The sequence below is a fragment of the Sciurus carolinensis genome, chromosome 1 (genome assembly GCF_902686445.1).
Source record: "Sciurus carolinensis chromosome 1, mSciCar1.2, whole genome shotgun sequence".
NCBI lineage: Eukaryota > Metazoa > Chordata > Mammalia > Rodentia > Sciuridae > Sciurus > Sciurus carolinensis.
In genome coordinates this window covers 115,598,490-115,618,189 of record NC_062213.1, presented here as the reverse complement: position 1 = coordinate 115,618,189, position 19,700 = coordinate 115,598,490, and positions in this window count along the sequence as shown.

Sequence of the window (19,700 nt, the reverse complement as noted above, 5' to 3'; positions counted from 1 at the left end):
AATTTTTAATGGCTTGAGTAGAATTTAAAATGGCATTGATCAGTAATAACAAATCAAGCAATTACAATGTAATAAGGAGAGTTTTAAGTACTTTAAGGTCTAGAAAGAGGTAGAGTTTTGAAAATACTTGAACAAAGTGAGAAAGCATTGTAATTATGTGTACTAATTACTAAGTTAAAATGTTCTAAATAGTTCCAATTAGCATGAGAGAAATAAGAAGAGATCTATAAATCACCTACTCGTACTTCAATGTATCTACTTTCTATATTAATTAAATTTAGCAGAAAATAATTGATAATAATAAAATTAGTGACTGCAGAATTTAGAATGACAGGAATTTGTGCATCAAGATTGCTCAATGTATATTGAAGAATATTATAACTATATCTTAATTAATTTGCATAAATTAAAATGAATATCTGATTTTGTATTTTTATAGCCTGCTATTTATATTTCATCATTTTAGTGTCAGAACAAAATCAAATGCTTTAAATGATTTAGATAAATTAAACTCTAGGTGTCACTAATTTTATCTAAAAATTGATCAGGCATTTATGAAATTTGAAAAAAATTCAAACATCAATTCTGTAAGTTAGAAATTACAGAATTCTTGTTAACATAAGTCAACATCACATTGATCAATAAAAGTATTAATAATAATTCAATTTAAAATATTTACATATATTTATAAAGTATTATAAGTTTATATTAATTAATAATATTAATTAACAATATTTTCATCTATTTATGAAGTATTGAATACACTCACCATGTATTTTATTCTGTGTAAGGTATAGTCATGAAATTTAGGGAATACCTATGCATAAGATATTAGGGAGTCCTTTGAGCATTTATATTTATACTTTTCATAAAGGGTTAAAACCTAATCCACAATTAATAAAATAATAAAGGAATAATTAATCGGGAAGTTCTGTGGAAAGACAGTTTCTTTCAATAGGAAGTCTTAAAGCAAACCAAATACAACTAAAAACATGATAAAGTTGAAGACTATCAAGAAATCAATTGATTAAAAACAGAGATTCCAGAAATAGTATGGGATGGTTGACCCAAGGATAATAGTACATTTTGGATGGGATGTAATGCACAAGAGAGAAATGGATGGAACGGGAGGGCATCTAGCTGAGTGAAATATGCCAGGCACAGAAAGTTGAGGGTTGATGTTTTCTCTCATACAGGGAAGCTAGAGATATAGAAGTTTCAAGAGGAACCTCATGAAAATAAAAGGAGGACCAGTGGAGAAGAGGAAGGAGATGAGAGGAAGGGGTAAGGGGAAGAAAAGGGAAGTTACTGGGGAATAAAACTGATCCAGGGGTTGGGGGTTGTATCTCAGTGATAGAGTGCTCACCTAGCACTCATGATGCCCTGGGTTCAATCCTTAGCACCACATGAAAATAAAATTAAAAGGTATTGTATACACCTGCACAACTAAAAAATACATTAAAAAAAAGATAAACTTTAAAAAAAAATGATCAAATTATGTGAATATACAAATATGTAACAATTCATTTTCCTAGTATGTATAATCAAAATGTACCAATAAAACAAAAGGAAGTTTTAATTTTAATTTAAAAAAATAGCAATGAATAAAGTACAAAGATTTGGATATTTTCATTGAACTTTTCAAGAAAAAGGATATGATTAGAATTCTTTTATGAATATGTTCATGTTATAGTGTAGTAAAAGATATTATTAAGTGGAATGACAAAATTATAAACTGAAGGCAAAAAACAAAACAAAGCAAACAAATTCTCCCTCCAAAACAAACAAGCAAACAAACTAATAATCATGAACTTTTGAAATATTCCAGAAATTGTATGAAGGCACTGAACTACTGAACTATATGTGCTAATGGAGAGAAAGTAAATTGTTTAGAGGAATTATAATCTAAGAAACTGTAAATTAATATTTCACCCATTTGTTCAAAAAATCAATAACTTTGGATTATATAACTGAAGTACATATGTAAAATTATTTGTCTTATATTGCAGAACCAGCTTATTAAGATAGGATTAAATATTATAGATTTTCAAAATTAGGTAGCATCTGAACATTAGAATTTAGTTCCTTGTTAGATAATGGTGGAGTTACGTTTTATTTTTTTTAAATCATAGGTTATTCTATGTCATAGTCTTTTCAGGGTCCTGGATGAAAATGACTGAATGTATTGCTAATTTTTGCTTCTGGCATCTGAAGTCACTGTGGTCACTGCAATCACCCAGTAGAGAGACAAAATATAAGAAAATAGAAGGCACAGCCAATTTCCTAAAGATTCTGCTATGGAAAAGAAACATCATTTCCATTCGTATTTTGCTATGGAGATATTGATGAAAAGCCATGCTAATCACAGCAGAGGCTGGGGCATGAGATTTTGCTGTGAGTCACAGAAGAAGAAGTAGATTTTTGTGGAGAGTGGCAAAACCGACACAATCTGTAAATTACAGGTGATTATTTAAACACAAACAGAGAAGAAGAGAGATTATACTTTAAATATTGTTCTAAACAAAATGTGGTACTATACATTTTAACCTTTAAATAAAAATCTGATTAAACATTAATGTAAATAATTAGTCTAATTTAACCAAGTTTTAATTATTTATTTTCAATAAAACTTTTTGCTGTTGCTACAGTTGTTCTTAAGGATCTTTCATTGCTACTTCATATGTAGTATTTAGTAATGAAATATATGTATAGTATGTATTAATATGTACATAAAATACATGTAATTTTGAGTAATAAAACTACATTATAAATCATATTAAGTTAAATCAATCTTTCCAAGCAAATTAAACAGAATATATTTTTTGAGGTTAAGACTTGCTTAAAGTATTTAAAAATTTTGTAAGATACAGTTTGATCTAACATAAATTAAATTAGCTTCCAGAACAAAATAAAAATATTTAGCTAAATAGGGTTACAATAAATATTACTGTTTACTTGGAATTCCATACATTTAGAAAAAATTACAATAAGTAATGGTGTAATTAATAATGGAAAAAGCAAAACCATAATTCTTAAGATGTTTAATGACATTGCATATTGCATTTTAATACACATGCCCATTAGTTGAGGCACTATAACTTAAAAAAAAAATTTACTGGTGCTCAAATTATACTTAAAAATTACTTCTTGAAATAAAGTTATCATAACAATTTATTCTGTCATTGTCACAAATGGAAATAAAGGAAAACAGCTAATCTACAGCACCATTAATTAATTGCAGGATGATTTCAGAGACAATGGTCAAAAGTACATTGTTAAATAACTATATTTTCTTATGAACGGGTAATTTCTGAGACACAATCAACTATTGGTGGAAGTAGTCAATGAGAAAGTATTGTGTATCTACATCATCATTTTCTTCAATTTCCAATTTAAAAGTAGCAAATAGGAGGGGGTTTCAAGATGGCAAATAGAGCAGATCACTTTTCTGGTGGCTCAGTGGTGTGAAACTAAGAAAGTATGAAGGTAGCTACTCATCAAGGTGGGTGAACAAAGAAGAGGGGGGCAGTAAACTTTACTGGAACTTAGTACTAGACCCTGAAAGCAGATTGGATCTTTCCAAGAGGATGGATATAATAAAATAAGGAAGAAATCTACAGTGCCATAGCTGCTGCCATGGACAGAGGCACCAGAGAGGGCAGTCCCTCTGTGAGCACAGTAGAGGGATAATTAAAGAAACCTGCAGTTTTAGGAGACCTGAGGCATATCTGGGTACAGAGAGTTTAACAATCAAAGACACTTCTGGAATAAATTGAAAGGTGTGTTGCACAACAGACTTGTACGGGAAAGAAACCGAATCTTTCATGGTGGTATGTGGAGGACAGAGGAAGGAAGCAGTTTGCAGCTGTGGCATAAGGGCCAGCAGCTGAGGGAGATGATTTCTTGCAAAACCCAGTCTTGGCACAAACTAAAGACCTGGCAAACCCACATTGCATGACATAGAATGTGCCTAAATGACCAGGAGAAAATCAGACATGGAGAGAGGTTTACACAGGTAACTCCTGGTCATGGAAACCCACCTGGCTCTCCTCTTCCCCCTCCAACCTGGCTGCTTGCAGAGCTGTCTGGGAGAGACACACCTGTCCAGGAATTTGAAATGGTCACGACTGGAGAGATTGAGTTTGGAGACTAAACCAGAGACCAGGAAATATGGAGTCCACAGGTAGCATAGTGGAGTAAGACTTGGCTCTTCTACCACATAATATCCATGCAGTGCAGACTTCCAGTGTGGACTGGCAACTGCTGGGTCCTGTAGGTGCATTGGTTTCAAATCTCCAGGGCAATCTGCATTCAGGAAAGAGTCTGAAGCCTACATAAACTTAAGGCCCCTTCCAGGAATTCCACCTATGGCATTACCTCTCTTACCCTTACAACTCCACCCAGAGGGTGGAACAAACATCATAGTCCAGACTACAACACCTAATTGCTGAGAATTTTTTGAACTCCAACAAAACAACTCTAACTTTTCATCAAGAATTTTCTTTTCCTTTTTCTTTTCTCTGCTTAATTTTGACCTCAATGGTTCATGGACATTTATACATATTCATTTTTTTTTCTTTTCTCATTTCTAGCATTTTTTAAAGCCAGTTGTTTTTTATTGACCAGTTTTTTTGAAGACTAGGAAGTTTGATTAGTATGTTTCAGGTTTGTTTTATATTCTTTTATTTTTTATTATTAATTTTTTAAAATTTTGCTTCATATATTTTTTCTCTCACTTAACTGCTTTCTTTGAGTCTTTTTTTCCTTTTCTTCTGCTAACAGCCAATCTCTATTATTCTCTCTTTCACTCTTTAATTTTTACTTCTATCCTCTCTCCTCCCTCATAATCATCATGTCTTATATCACTACTGCTGTTTCACTGTTCACCATTTGAAATTGTGTCCAATTTTGCAAACTTACTGTTTTTATTTTAAGCAATAACTGATCATGTCATTTCTGTTTATTGTGTCAACATTGTAGACATCATAGCAGGGACCATTTGGTTTAATGCTGTACATTGTTTGCATTCATTGTTATTATTTGTATCTCCTTAAATGATGAGGTACCAGAAACCTTCAGGGACACTATAAGACTACAAGGAAGAAACTACTGCCTCAGATGCTTACTGATAGATGGTTAGACACACAAACAATGTGAAAAAGCAAGGAAACAAATCACACCAAACAAAGAAAAACACTTCAATAAGAGGATCCATCACCACCCCAGTGGAAAAAATGTCAGAGGAGTTTAGAATATACATAATTAAACTAATCTGTGAGGTAAAGGAAGATGTAAGGAGTGATATCAGAGAGAACATACAGGGAGTTAAAGATCACCTCTATAAAGACATAGAGATTCTGAAAAAATATCAAGCAGAAATCCTCAAAATGAGAAATCAATAAACCAAATTAAAAATTCAATAGAAAACATCACCACCAGACTAGACCACTTGAAAGACAGTTTCAAGCAATGAAGATAAATATATAATCTTGAAAATAAAGATGATCATGGAGAAAAGATGTTAAGAGACCATGAACAGAACTTCCAAGAAATATGGGATAACCTGAAGACAAAATTTAAGATTTATTGGGATAGTTGAAGGCTCAGAGATGTAAACCAAAGGAATGCACACACTTTTCAATGAAATAATATCAGACAAAATTTAAAATCTAAAGGATGAAATGGAAAATCAAATACAGGAGGTTTACAGAATCCCAAAATATGCCAAAATACAACTGTCTTACACCAAGTCACATAATGCCTAACATACACAATAAGTATAGAATCTTAAAGGCTGCCAGAGAAAAACAGCAATTCACATTTACAGGGAAAGCAACATGGATCTCAGTTGATTTCTCAGCTCAGACCTTCAAAGGTAGGAGGTCTTGGAATAAAATATGTACTACTTTCTGAAAGAAAACAGATGCCAGTCAAGAATTCTATACTCAGAACAATTAATTTTCAGAATTAATGATAAAATAAAAACCTTCCATGATAAACAAAATTTAAAAGAATTTGCAACTAGAAAGCCTACTCTACAAAACATACTCAATAAAATATTTCATGAAGAGTAAATGACAAGTAAAATTGAAAACCAACAAAGGGAGGGCCTACACAAGAAGAATTGTCATTAAAAGGAGAAACTAATTCAAATTAAAACAGAAATAAATCAAAATAATGGGATATTTCAATAAGAACATTGAATGTAAATCCCCTAAACTCATCAATCAAATACGTAGAATGGCAGATTGGATTAAAAACCAAGACCCAACAGTATGCTGTCTCCAAGAGACTCATTGCATAGATAAAGACATCTAAAGACTAAAGATAAAAGAACGGTAAAAAACATACCATTCATATGGAACTAGTAAACAAACAGGGGTTTCTATCCTCAAATCAGATAAAGTGAACTTCAAGCCAAAGTTAATCAGAAGGAACAAAGGACATTTCATATTTCTTAATGAAATTATATATCAACAAGACACAACAATCATAAATATTTATGCCCCAATCATTGAAGCATCTACATACATCAGAAAAACCCTTCTCAACGTCAAGAATCAAATAGACCACAACCTAATAATACTGGGTGACTTTAAAATACCTCTCTCACCAATGTGTATAGCCTCCAAATGAAAACTAAATAAATAATCTATAAAACTGAAAAATAAAATTAATAATTTAGACTTAACAGACATATATGGAGTATTTCATCCATCAACGACTGAAAACATGCTCTTCTCAGTAGCACATAGGTAATATTTTAGGTTATAAAGCAACTCTTAGCAAATACAAAAAATAGAGATATTATCTTGCATTCTATCTGATCATAATTGAATGAAATTAGAAATCCACAATAAAATAAAAAATAGAAGCTTCTCTAACACCTGGAGACTAAATAATATGCTATTTAATGACGAATGGATAGCAGAAGAAATCAGGGATGAAATAAAAAGTACTTAGAGGTAAATGAGAATAGTGATATACTATATTAACATCTCTGTTACACTAGGAAGGTGATGCTAAGAGAAAAATTCATTACATTGAACTCATTTATTAAAGGAATAGAAAGTCAACAATAAATAATCTAACATTACATCTCAAAACCCTAGATAAAGAAAAACAAATCAACATCAGAAGCAGGAGAAGATAGGAAATAATTAAAATTGGAGCTGAAATCAATGACGTTGAAACAAAAGAAACAATCCACAAAATCAACAAAAGTTTGTTCTTTGAAGAAATGAATAGAATTGATAAACCCTTAGCCAAGCTAATGAAGAGAAAGTGAGAGAAAAAAATCATTAAAATTCACAATGAAAAAGTAAATATCACAACAGACACTACTGAAATAGAAAAGTAATCAGAAAATATTTTAAAAATTTATACTTTCCTAAAATAGAAAATCTTAAAGACATTGATAAATTATTAGAGATATATGACCTACCCAAATTGAATTGGGAGGATATAGAAAATTCAAACAGGTGAATTACAAGCAATAACATTGAAAACATCATCAAAAGTCTACAAGGAAATAAAAATCCAGAACTAGACAGGCCTTCAAAGAAGAGCTAACACCAATCATCCTCAAATTATTCCATGAAATAGAAAAGGAGGTAACTCTTCCAAACTCATCATATGAAACTAGTACTACCCTGATACCAAAATCAGACAAAGAAACATCAAGGAAAAAAAAGTTTAGACCAATATCCTTGGTGATATAGATAAAAAATTCTTAATAAAGTACTGTCAAAGAACTGGGCACAGTGGCACATGTCTGTAATTCCAGCAGTTTGGGAGTTTTAGGCAAGAGGATTGTGAGTTCAAAGCCAGCATCAGCAACAGCAAGGTGCTAAGCAACTCAGTAAAACCCTGTCTCTAAATAACATACAAAATAGGCCTAGGGATGTGGCTCAGTGGTTGCATGACCCTGAGTTCAATACACACACACACACACACACACACACACACACACATGCAATCCTGGCATAGTGCATACAAAAATATATTAAACAGTGCACAATAATCAAGTGAGATTCATTCGAGGCATTCAAGGTTGGTTTAACATAAGGAAATCAATAAACATAACTCATCACATCAAAAGAATTATGAACAAGAATCACATGATTATATTAATAGATGCAAGAAAAAGCATTTGACAAAATATAGCATCCATTCATGTGCAAAACACTAGAAAAACTAAGAATAGTTCAATATTGTGAAAGTTATATATGCTAAACCCAAGGCCAACCTCATTCAAATGGAGAAAAATTGAAAACATTCCCTCTGAAAACTGGAACAAGAGGGATACTGTATTTCACCACTTCCCTTAAACATATTCCTGGAAACTCTAGCCAGAGAAATTAGACAGAAAAACGAAATTAAGGGGATACAAATAGGAAAAGAAGAGTTCTAACTGTCTCTATTTGCCAAGAACCCAATTCTATATTGAGAAGATCCAACCAAAAAAAATCCACTAGAAAATTTCTAGAACTCATAAAAAATTCAGCAAAATAAAAGATTATGAAATTAACACCTATAAATCAATTGCATTCCTATACAACAGTGATGGTTCAACGGAAAGAAATTAGGTATAAACAAAGGAGCTAATTCATAATAAGGCAGGGGAGGATAGGGAAGAACAGAGATAGTTTATATTAGGTAGAGGAGAGTGAAGGGAGGGGAAGGGGTGTGGGGGAAAGAATGATAGTAGAGTGAAATAGACATTATTACCTCATGTATATATATGACTGCATGACTGATGTGATCCTATAATATGTATAATCAGAAAAATGAGAGATTATACTCCTTCTACATATGATATATCAAAATGTATAAATGCATTCTACTGTCATGTACAACTAACTAGAACAAATAAAATTTTAAAAATAAAAAAAAGAAATTAGGAAAACTATCCCATTCACAATAGTCAAAGAAATAAAATATTTGGGAATCAATCTCACAAAAGAGGTGAAAACTGTATACAGTGAAAACTACAAAACTACAAAGAAAGAAATTGAAGAAGACCTTAGAAGATGGAAATATCTCCTATGTTCTTGGACAGGCAGAATTAATATTGCCAAAATGACCATACTACCAAAAAGACTATATAGATTTAATAAAGTTCCTATTAGGGTTCTGATGATTTTCTTCATAGAAACAGAAAAAGCAGTCATGAAATTCATTTAAAAAAACAAGAGGCCCAGAATATCCAAAGCACTCCTCAGCAAGAAAAGCAAAACAGAAGACATCAAAATACCTGATCTTAAATTATATGACAGAGCTATTGTAACAAAATTGGCACGATATTGGCACCAAAACAGACATGAAGACCAATGGTATGGAATAGGAGACACAGTGAAAAACCACATAAATATAGTTGTCTCATACTAGACAAAGTCACCATAAACAAACATTGGAGAAAAGATAACCTCTACAATAAATGGTGCTGGGAAAACTGGAAATCCATATGTAACAAAATGAAATTAGACCACTATCTCTCACCCTGCACAAAACTCAACTTAAAGTGGATCAAGGACATAGACATTAGACCAGAGAAACTGCACTTCAGAAAAGAAAAAGTAAACCCAAATCTTCATGTCAACTTGGGAACTGAACTCCTCAACAAGATTCCTAAAGTGCAAGAAGTAAAATCAAGAATCAATAAATGAGATGGTATCAATCTAATAAGCTTTTTCACAGCAACGGTAAGGATCAAGAACATGAACAGAAAGTCTACAGAATGGGAAAAATTCTTTGCCACCTACACCTCAGATAGAGCATTAATCTCCAGAATATATAAAGAATTCAAAAAACAAAACATACACACACACACACACACACGTAAACCATTTAATAAACGGGCAAAGAAATTGAACAGACTGTTCACAGATGAAGAAATACTATCTGCCAACAAATGTATGAAAAAATGTTTAACATCACTAGCAATTAGAGAAATGCAAATTAAAACTACACTGAGATTTTATCTCACTCCAGTGAGAATGGCAATTATCAAGAATACAATATTAACAAATGTTGGCAAGACTGTGGGAGAAAAGATACACTTATACATTGCTAATGGGACTGCAAATTGGTGCAACCACTCTGGAAAGCATTATGGATATTCTTCATCATTTGACCCGGTTATCCCACTCCTCAGCATATACCCAAAAGACTTAAAATCAGCATAGTATGGTGATGCAACCATATCAGTTTTATAGCAGCTCAATCCACAATACCTAATCTCTGGAACCAACCTAGGTGCCCTTCAACAGATGAATGGATTAAGAAAATGTAGTATATAAATATATACAATAAAGTATTACTGAGCCATAAAGAAGAATGAAATTATGGTATTTGCCAGTAAGAGGATGGAAGTGGAAACTCTCATACTAAGTGAAATAAGCTAATCCCAAAAAACCAAAGACTGAATGTTCTCTCTGATATGTGAATGTTGACTCACAGTAGTTAAAGGGAAGGAGAGGTTCACTGCAATAGACAGGCAGGAGTTGGGGGAAGAAAGGGGTCATGGGAATGGTAAAGAGAGTAGAATGAATCAGCCATAACTTTCCTATGTTCATGTATAAATACATGAAGAGTGCAACTGCACATCATGTACAGGCACAAAAATGAGATGTATGTATGATATATCAAAATACATTCTACTGTCATCTATAACTAAAAAGAACAAATAAAAGTTAAAAAATAAATTAAAAATAAAAATTTAAAAAAAATGACCAATGGTATGATAATAGAAAAATATTTGTAGCTGTTTTCTAAAAACCTATTGGTAATAATGCTTTCATAAAATTAAGTTTTCTTAATATAAATATCATAAACTAATTAAATCTTATTCATTGTAGTTTTAATCTTATTACACAAAACTTGTTTTAATGTTTTGGTTCATGCCTAATCATAGATTTAGAAGATTAACATAAGCTTATCATGTTTTCTAGCAATAATTAATCTGTATTTTTGGTGTTTCTATTATGGAATCACATAAATCTATTATTGAATGGCATAAATCACTACTTTCAAGTTGTGATGTGATTCTTTGCAGTTCACTGACTATTAAAAATGTTACCTTACCAAATTCTCACAATAGATTAATTTGTGAAAAGCATGTAACAAGACAGGAAATTCGAGTTGCACACATAAGTGATTAATAAGATATTGCATGTATATTTATTTGGAGCAGAAAGTGAATTTGTGTTTGAGTATGCATGTATATGTGCACTATCTTAATGCTATTTTTGTCTTCATAAAACATATCTTGTGCCAAAAGTTACAATTCACAATAATGAAATGAGGAAAATGAGGATAATTTTGTGGATTTATACATAAATCTATGTGTATTTATCTAATAAATCAATTAGCTCTCATAGAAATACAAATTTAAAATACAATGAAATAGATATTTTAGAATAAAATCAGCAAAAAAATCAACATATAGCTGTATTTTCTTTCTTTTTCATCTCTGAGTTTGGATCTATGCTGTGCCTTCCTCTGTTCCTCTCTCCTTCCTTCTCTTCCACATGCTGTCTCTCATCTTCCCATTCTTCAGTCCTCTTTTCGCTATTTCTAGCTGCATGACCAGAATGCCACCTGTCTGCAAATTTTGCCTCCATCCTGGAAAAGAAATTCACCACATCCCCATTGTTGAGTCTAAGCTGGTAGATGAGCATATTCAGTGGAAAGCAAGTTTGTTTGGTCCCCTTCCCTGGAAGCAGAACCTGAGCTGGTGATTCCTTGGTAAGGGATTAATTGAGGGAAATGTCTCAGGGGAAACCAAAAAGGCTGTGCTTTTGAAGGATGATTGTCCATTATAATTGGCTGGGGAGATTTTACTTTATTTATTTATTATTTTAAATTTGTTGTGGTATATTATACATATAGTGAACTTCATTGTAACATAGTCATACATTCATACAGCCAAAATTGTTCTACTTAATTTCCCCATACCTCCCATTTGCTTCCTATCATCCCTATTACTCATGTCTCTTTTATTTTCATGAGGTCCTCTTTCATTCCTTTTCTCTCTGTAGATTTCACAGATGACAGAAAACATACAGCCCTTGTTTTTCTGAGTCTGACTTTTCTTGACATATTTTCCCATTGTACCCCTTTTCCTGCAAATGACATATATGATCCTCTTTTAAGGTTGAGTGAAACTCAATTGTGTATATATACCATATTCTCTTAAATCCATTCTTCTATTGACAGGTATCTGGGCTGATACCACAACTTGGCTATTGTGTGTTGTGCTGCTATAAACATTGTTATGCATATATTGCTATAGTATTTGAACTTTAATTTTTTTTACCTAACAAGTGAGGAGTGTTATATATGAGTCGAAACAGAGTTTTAACTGAAAAATGCATACCACAGTGTAGAGGATTAATAATTAAAAGATAGATGAGAATTATACAAGAAAAAGAAATGAAAAAAATAATTACGAAAAATAGAAGGAAAAGTATAAAAGACAATGAAGATTTCCATAGTACAGGTGACTTTGAGTAGGGTCATTTCCCAATAAATACATCACGAATCAAAAATATGAGAGAAGCCATCCTATGTCCAGATGAGGTTATATGAGGCGGTTGACTTATGATGGGGTTACTTAAAGATAAGTTCATCCTATAGTTAGTAAACATTACATTAAACTATCATGAGTCGGGAGCTATATCTATACATACTTAATATCAATATAAAGAATGGAGGTGAAGTAATATTTGAAGACATAAAGTTTAATGATCTCCCAAAATTGATTATAATCATTGACTAGATAATCAAAATATTCTAAACACAATGAAAGATAGATTAAAAAGTGTTCATGCTGCGGGTAGAGCTCAGTGGCAGAGCCCTCGTTTAACAAAGAGGTTCAGGATTTGATCTCCAGCATGGAAAAATGAAGCTAATACAAGAAAAAAGTAAATAAATAAATAAACTACACCTATGCAGTTTATAAAATGCTATAAAGTAAAACCATGGACAAGAATCTTATAATCAGCCCAAGGAATCAAGATATATTCACTTGAAAGAAGCAAATTATATTAATTCTTGATGCTATATAGTGAATACATGTCCTTTCCAAATTTCATGTTGAAGTTTCCAGTGAGCCATCCCCACAGGAACAGATAGTGACTTCTACAAGGAATGGAAGGGACTAGCTTACCCACCCTTTTGCCCTTAATCACTTCTGTCCGTCAGGTCATGTTTGTCCCTTCCAGAGGACATAGCATTGAAGGTGCCACGCGGAAGCAGACAAAGCAGCCCTCCTCACCAAACCTTGAAACTGCCACCACTGTGCTCTTTTGTTTTCAGTTTCCAGACCTGTAAGAAATAAAATATTATTCATCACAAATTATCTAATCTCAGGTGTTTTGTCATAGCATTAAAATGGATTAAGATATTATATTAAAAATTTAAAATAGTAGAAGGCAATAATATGACATTTTTCCTGAAAGAGTGACTAGCAGCGAAGAATTCTATTCTTGAGGGAGAAAATTCAGAAATTGAGGTAAGATAATGATTTTAAAATAACTGAGAAAATTTATCACCACAAATCTGTTTGTTTTCGTTTTTAAAATAGTTCAATAAGCACACAAAAAATGCAAAAATCATCTTTGTACCAGCAGAAGTTATTTGGAATTGAAAAGAGAGAATACAAATTCCATTAATGATTTTTTTTCACATTTTTACTGGTGCAGTAGAGTTGTACATATTGATGGGATTTGTTGTTACATATTCATACATGCACACAGTATTATGATATAATTTCACCAGTATCACTCCCCAGCATTTTATCACTACAAATCTTACTCAATGCATTAATATGATTAATTTACAATTAGAAATTTAAGTAAAATATAAGAACAAAAAACTAAATAAAGTACATGGGGAAGGCTAATGAATATTAACTAAAAAACATAACTGTAACACAATTGTCTCAACAGTTTTTTTAATAAAATGCTAAAACACAACAGCATACAAAATATCTTTAAAATATAAGTTATTTAACATACATAGAATGCTATTCCTAGCAGTGAAATAATATCCACTTTTTAAGATTTATAGGAATATTGCCAGTATGGTGCTGCATGTAAAATTAATTTACTTTTTCATTTTATAAATTTTTGATTTCTAATTTTTTATTTCATCCAATTTTTAAGTAAATTGGTATAAAATGTTTATATTATTCTAGTCTTATCTTTTTCCCATCTGTATGATTTTTAGTTCTGTCCCCATTTTCCTTTCCATATTGCAAAATTAAGCTTTTTTTCTTGCTTTTTTCTCTTTGATCATACTTAATAGAGGACTGCGTATTTGATTTATCTTTTGAAAGAAACAACTATATTTTGATTTTTTTCTCTTGTATAATTTTTTACTATCATACGTTTTCAGTTCTGTTTGTTTTTTCTAATGTTGATCCTTTCTTTGGGTAATTTCTTGTTTTTTTTTTCCTATTCTTTTAAAATCAAAGTTAAAAGGTTTTGTTTTGTTTTGTTTTTTTGTTTTTTGTTTTTTGTTTTTAGCTTTGCTTTTGTCTAATGTTGAATCTATAATGCTTCCTGTAGGAATAGATTTAAGTAAAGCATAATAAATAAACATTATTTTAAAACAATCCAAAACACTTTTTAATGCCTATTTTTATTTTTAATTATCAAAAAAAAAAAAAAAACTGGTGATGACACTTTGTAAAATTTCTTTGTAATCCCATATCCACAATCACAGTTATTCACAGAGCACTAAAAAAATTGAATCTCCCAGGATGTATCTTCCCTGGTGAAGGAAAAACAAAATGACACTTCTTGCTTTAGCTCTTGTAAACAAGTGTCCATTTCACAGTATATTGATGGCTATGATTTTTTTAAATAATTTTTTATTATAATTTTGCTGTTTACAACTGCACCTATGGATAGTATTGAAGTGCTGTCTAGTGTTATAAATGTCAGGAGGCTAACATGTAACCCACAGACCTACAGAGAAAAGGCATATTAATGCTGCTTGTTCTTTGTTGTTGTTGTTGTTGCTGTTGTTGTTTTTGTATTAAGGATTGAAATCAGGGATTCTTTGTCTCTGAACTACACCCCAAGTTCCTTTTTTTCTTTATTTATTTATTTTTCAAACAGGGTCTTTCTAAGTTGCTGAGGTTCTTTGTAAATCACTGATAAATCCCTTGAACTTGAGATCCTCTTACCTCAAATTCCATAGTTGCTGGGATTACAGGTATGTGCCACCATACCCAGATAATTAAACTTCATTTTAAAAATAATATATAGTAATATTCCATATTCAGGGGTACAGTGATATTTAAACAGGTGTATAAAACACATTTTGATCCAATCAGGATTATTAGCATAACCATTACCTTAAATATTGATCATTTTTTCTGTAAAAATATTAAAATTATCTCTCACAGTTATGTTAAAATGTAGAATAAATTATTGTTAACTACAACCATAGCACTATGTTGTAGAATACTAAATTAGAACTTATTACCATGATCTACCTGTATTTTTGTACCCATTTACAAACTGCTTATTTCTCCATTCTCTGTTTTTCCTAGGTTTTGGTTATTATACTCTCTAATTCTATGAAATCAATTTTTTGGCTTCTACATGGGAAGAAGAATATGTGGTGCTTGTCTTTCTGTGTCTTGCAGCAATTCTACTTTATAAATATCAAAAGGAAAATAAATCATTGTGCTGGAGACGTACTTTTATGTTTACATCTGTACTTTTATGTTTACTGCCATAGTATTCACATTAGGTAAACTATAGAATTCACCTTGGAGTCCAACAACAGATGAATGAAGCACAATTGAATATTACTGAGGCATAAGAAAGAATAAGATTCTATTACTTGTAGCAAAAAGGGCGAGCTTGGAGGAAGTTATGTCAAGTGAAATTTTGTTTATGTAACAATTGAAATACTTTTTTAATGTACCCATTATCAATTAATGTTAAATAACATCTGTAAACAGAAGCTCACATAAAACAAGATCAAGGAAAAATTGTCGGCAAAGTACTATAGGAACTTAATCATTTATTTCCTGTAGGAACAATAGTTTAGTATTCACCAATTCAGCATTTTTAGAGACTTTATATCATATAAGTATTACAGATAATAAAATCAACTATAACACAATGTGTGTGTGTGTGTGTGTGTGTGTGTGTGTGATTTTACTGAAATCTTTATTCAAAAAAATTTGTTTTAATTTAAGTTAGTGATCTGGTGTTGGTGTGTAAGGCCCTGCATTTGATGCCCAGCATATAATAAAGAGCAAAAATGAAATTAGTACTTAAATTTTAATTTACCATTATTCACATTTTTGAAATATATATGTATATATTTCAAAAATTTTTTGAAATATATATATATTTTATTTTTGAAATATATATATATTTCAAAATGCCATACTTGGCAGATAAATGTATTTCAAATATTTTCTCACCATTCATTACTTTCCTCTTTAAAATAGCTATGAGTGAATTTTAATGCTTCTTATAGAAAAAATGATCAATGTTTAAGATGATATTCTAATTAATCTGATTAATCTATGAACATTGTAAACTTATGTCCAAACATCACACAGTACCCCCATGAATAAAGATTTTTATATATTAATTTTAAAAAGACTAAATGAAGTTTAATTAGCCAGATGTATTGGCATATGCCTGTAATCCCAACAACTGGGGAGGTCAAGGTAGGAAGAGCTCAAGTGGAGAAAATGTCAGAGAAAGTATTTAGAAATTTCATAGTTAAAATGTTCAATGACCTTAAAAACAAAAAAGATGGAAGCAATGAAATTAAAGAGAAACTGCAGGAGGTGAAAGATCATCTTGATAAAGAGGTAAGAGATTCTGAAAAAGAACCAAATGGAAATCCTGGAAATGAAAGACTAGAAAAATCAAATTAAAAATTCAGTGCAAAATATCATCAACAGATTAGACCACTTTGAAGACAGATTCTCAGGTCTTAAATGCAAAGTATGTAATCTTTTTTTTTTTTTTTTTTTTTTTTTTTTTGGTACCAGCAATTGAACTCAGGGACACTCAACAAATGAGCCACATCCCCATCCCTATTTGGTATTTTTTATTTTGAGACAGGATTTTGATGAGTTGCTCAGGGCCTCAGTATTGCTGAGCTTGGCTTTGAACTGGAGATCCTCCTGCCTCAGCCTCCCTAGCCACTGGGATTACAGGCATGCACCACTATGTGCAGATACAAAGTATATAATCTTGAAAGTGAAGCTCACAGAAAGAAAACATGTTAATAGACCAAAATCAGAATACTCAAAAATCTTGAATAAGATTAAGAGTAACTTGAGAATCATTGATATGAAGACTGAAATATAAACTAAAAGAATGCACAATCTTTTCAATGAAATATGGGAAGTTTCTCTAAATCAAGAAAATTCAAATATAAGAAACATATAAAACCCCAAAAATGTAGGACTAAAAATATCTTTTCCCAAAACACACTATAATGAAAATTCTAACAGACAGAAATAAGGAGAGAAGTCAAAAAGCCACAAGAGACACATGGAAATATCAGTTTCAGAGGTAAGCCAGTAAGAATTTCACCTGATTTCCCAACCCAGACCATGTAAACTGGGAGGGTTTGTAATAACATATACCAAGCCCTGAAAAATAGCAGATGCAAACCAAGGTCTATACATTCAGATGAACTATCCTTCAGAATTTTAGATGAAATAAAAAACTTCCTTGATAAGCATAAACTTAAGGAACTCATAACCACTAAATACACACTATAAAGTATACTTCATGAAATTTTTCATGAAGAAGAAATGAAAAATACAAATGCAAACCATCACAGGGATGAATTGCTTTAGAAGAATAATTAATTAAATGTGAATCATGTCTGAATTACACATAAGAAATTTTTAAAAAGGCAGGAAATAAAAATCATCTCTCTATAATAACATTGAAAGTAAATGGTGTAAAAACTCTCCAACCAAAGACATGGATTGGCAGATTGAATTAAAAAAATAAAAAGTAAAAGACAAAACCATATGTTGTTTAATAGAAACTCACCATAGAGGCAAAGACATATACATATACAGAGGGAAGATTAAAAGATGGGAAAAGATGTATCACACAGATGAAAACTGAGAGCAAGCAAGAATAACTGCTCTCATATCAGACGAAGTAGATGTCAAGGCAAAATTCATCAGATGAGGCAAAGAAAATTACTTAATAGTGGTTAAGGAGATCGTCCAACAAAAAGACATAACGATTGTAAATATTAATGCCCCCAAAAGGTATACCTGCATACATAAAACAAATCTCTTTCTCTCTCTCTCTCTCTCTCTCTCTCTCTCTCTTTCTCTATTTGTGGTATTATATACACCACAAATATAATACTGGGTTATTTCCACATAACTGTTTGACCATTGCATAGGTCATCCAGACATATACTAAGTAAAAATGCTTCAAAATTTAAAAATACTATCAATCAAATATGCCTAACAGATATCTATAGAATATTTCATCCATCAAAATTTGAATTTAGGGGCACAAAGCAAATATTAGAAGATACAAAAATTAGAGATAATTTCTTACAACATATCAGACCTTAATGGAATAAAAAAATCAATGACAAGATAAAACATGTAAAAAATTTAACATATAATACCCTGATAATAAATAATATACATTTTTAAAATATATTTTTATTGTAAACAAATGGGATACATGTTGTTTCTGTTTGTACATGGAGTAACAGCATACCATTTGCATAATCATACATATACATAGGGTAAAGATGTTTGATTCATTCCATTATTTTTTCCTTACCCCCACCCCTCCCACCTCTCTTTTCCCTCTATACAGTCCCTACTTCCTCCATTCTTGCCCCCCTCCGACCCCCCATAATGTGTCTTCATTCACTTATCAGTGAGATCATTCGTCTTTTGGATTTTTGAGATTGGCTTATCTCACTTAGCATGATAGTCTCCAATTTCATCCATTTGCCTGCAAATGCCATAATTTTATTATTCTTTATAACTGAGTAATATTCCATTGTATATATATATACCACAGTTTCTTTATCCATTCATCAATTGAAGGACATCTAGGTTGGTTCCACAGTCTGGCTATTGGGAATTGAGCAGCTATGAACATTGATGTGGCTGTATCTCTGTAGTATGCTGATTTTAAGTCCTTTGGGTATAGGCCGAAGGTTAAATGGTAGGTCCATTCCAAGCTTTCTAAGGAATCTCCACACTGCTTTCCAGAGTGACTGCACTAATTTGCAACCTCAACAGCAATGTATGAGTGTACCTTTTTCCCCACATCCTCTCCAAAACCTATTGTTGCTTGTATTCTTGATAATCGCCATTCTAATTAGGGTAAGATGGAATCTTAGGGTAGTTTTGATTTGCATTTCTCTTATTACTAAAGATGGTGAACATTTTTTCATATGTTTGTTGATTGCTTGTAGATCTTCTTCTATAAAGTGTCTGTTCATATCCTTAGCCCATTTGTTGATTGGGTTATTTGTAGTCTTCGTGTCGTTTTTTGAGTTCTTTACATATTCTGGAAATTAGTGCTTTATCTGAAGTATGAGTGGCAAAGATATTCTCCCACTCTGTAGACTCTCTCTTCACATTGCTGATAGTTTCCTTTGCTGAGAGAAAGCTATTTAGTTTGAATCTGTCCCAGTTTTTGATTCTTGCT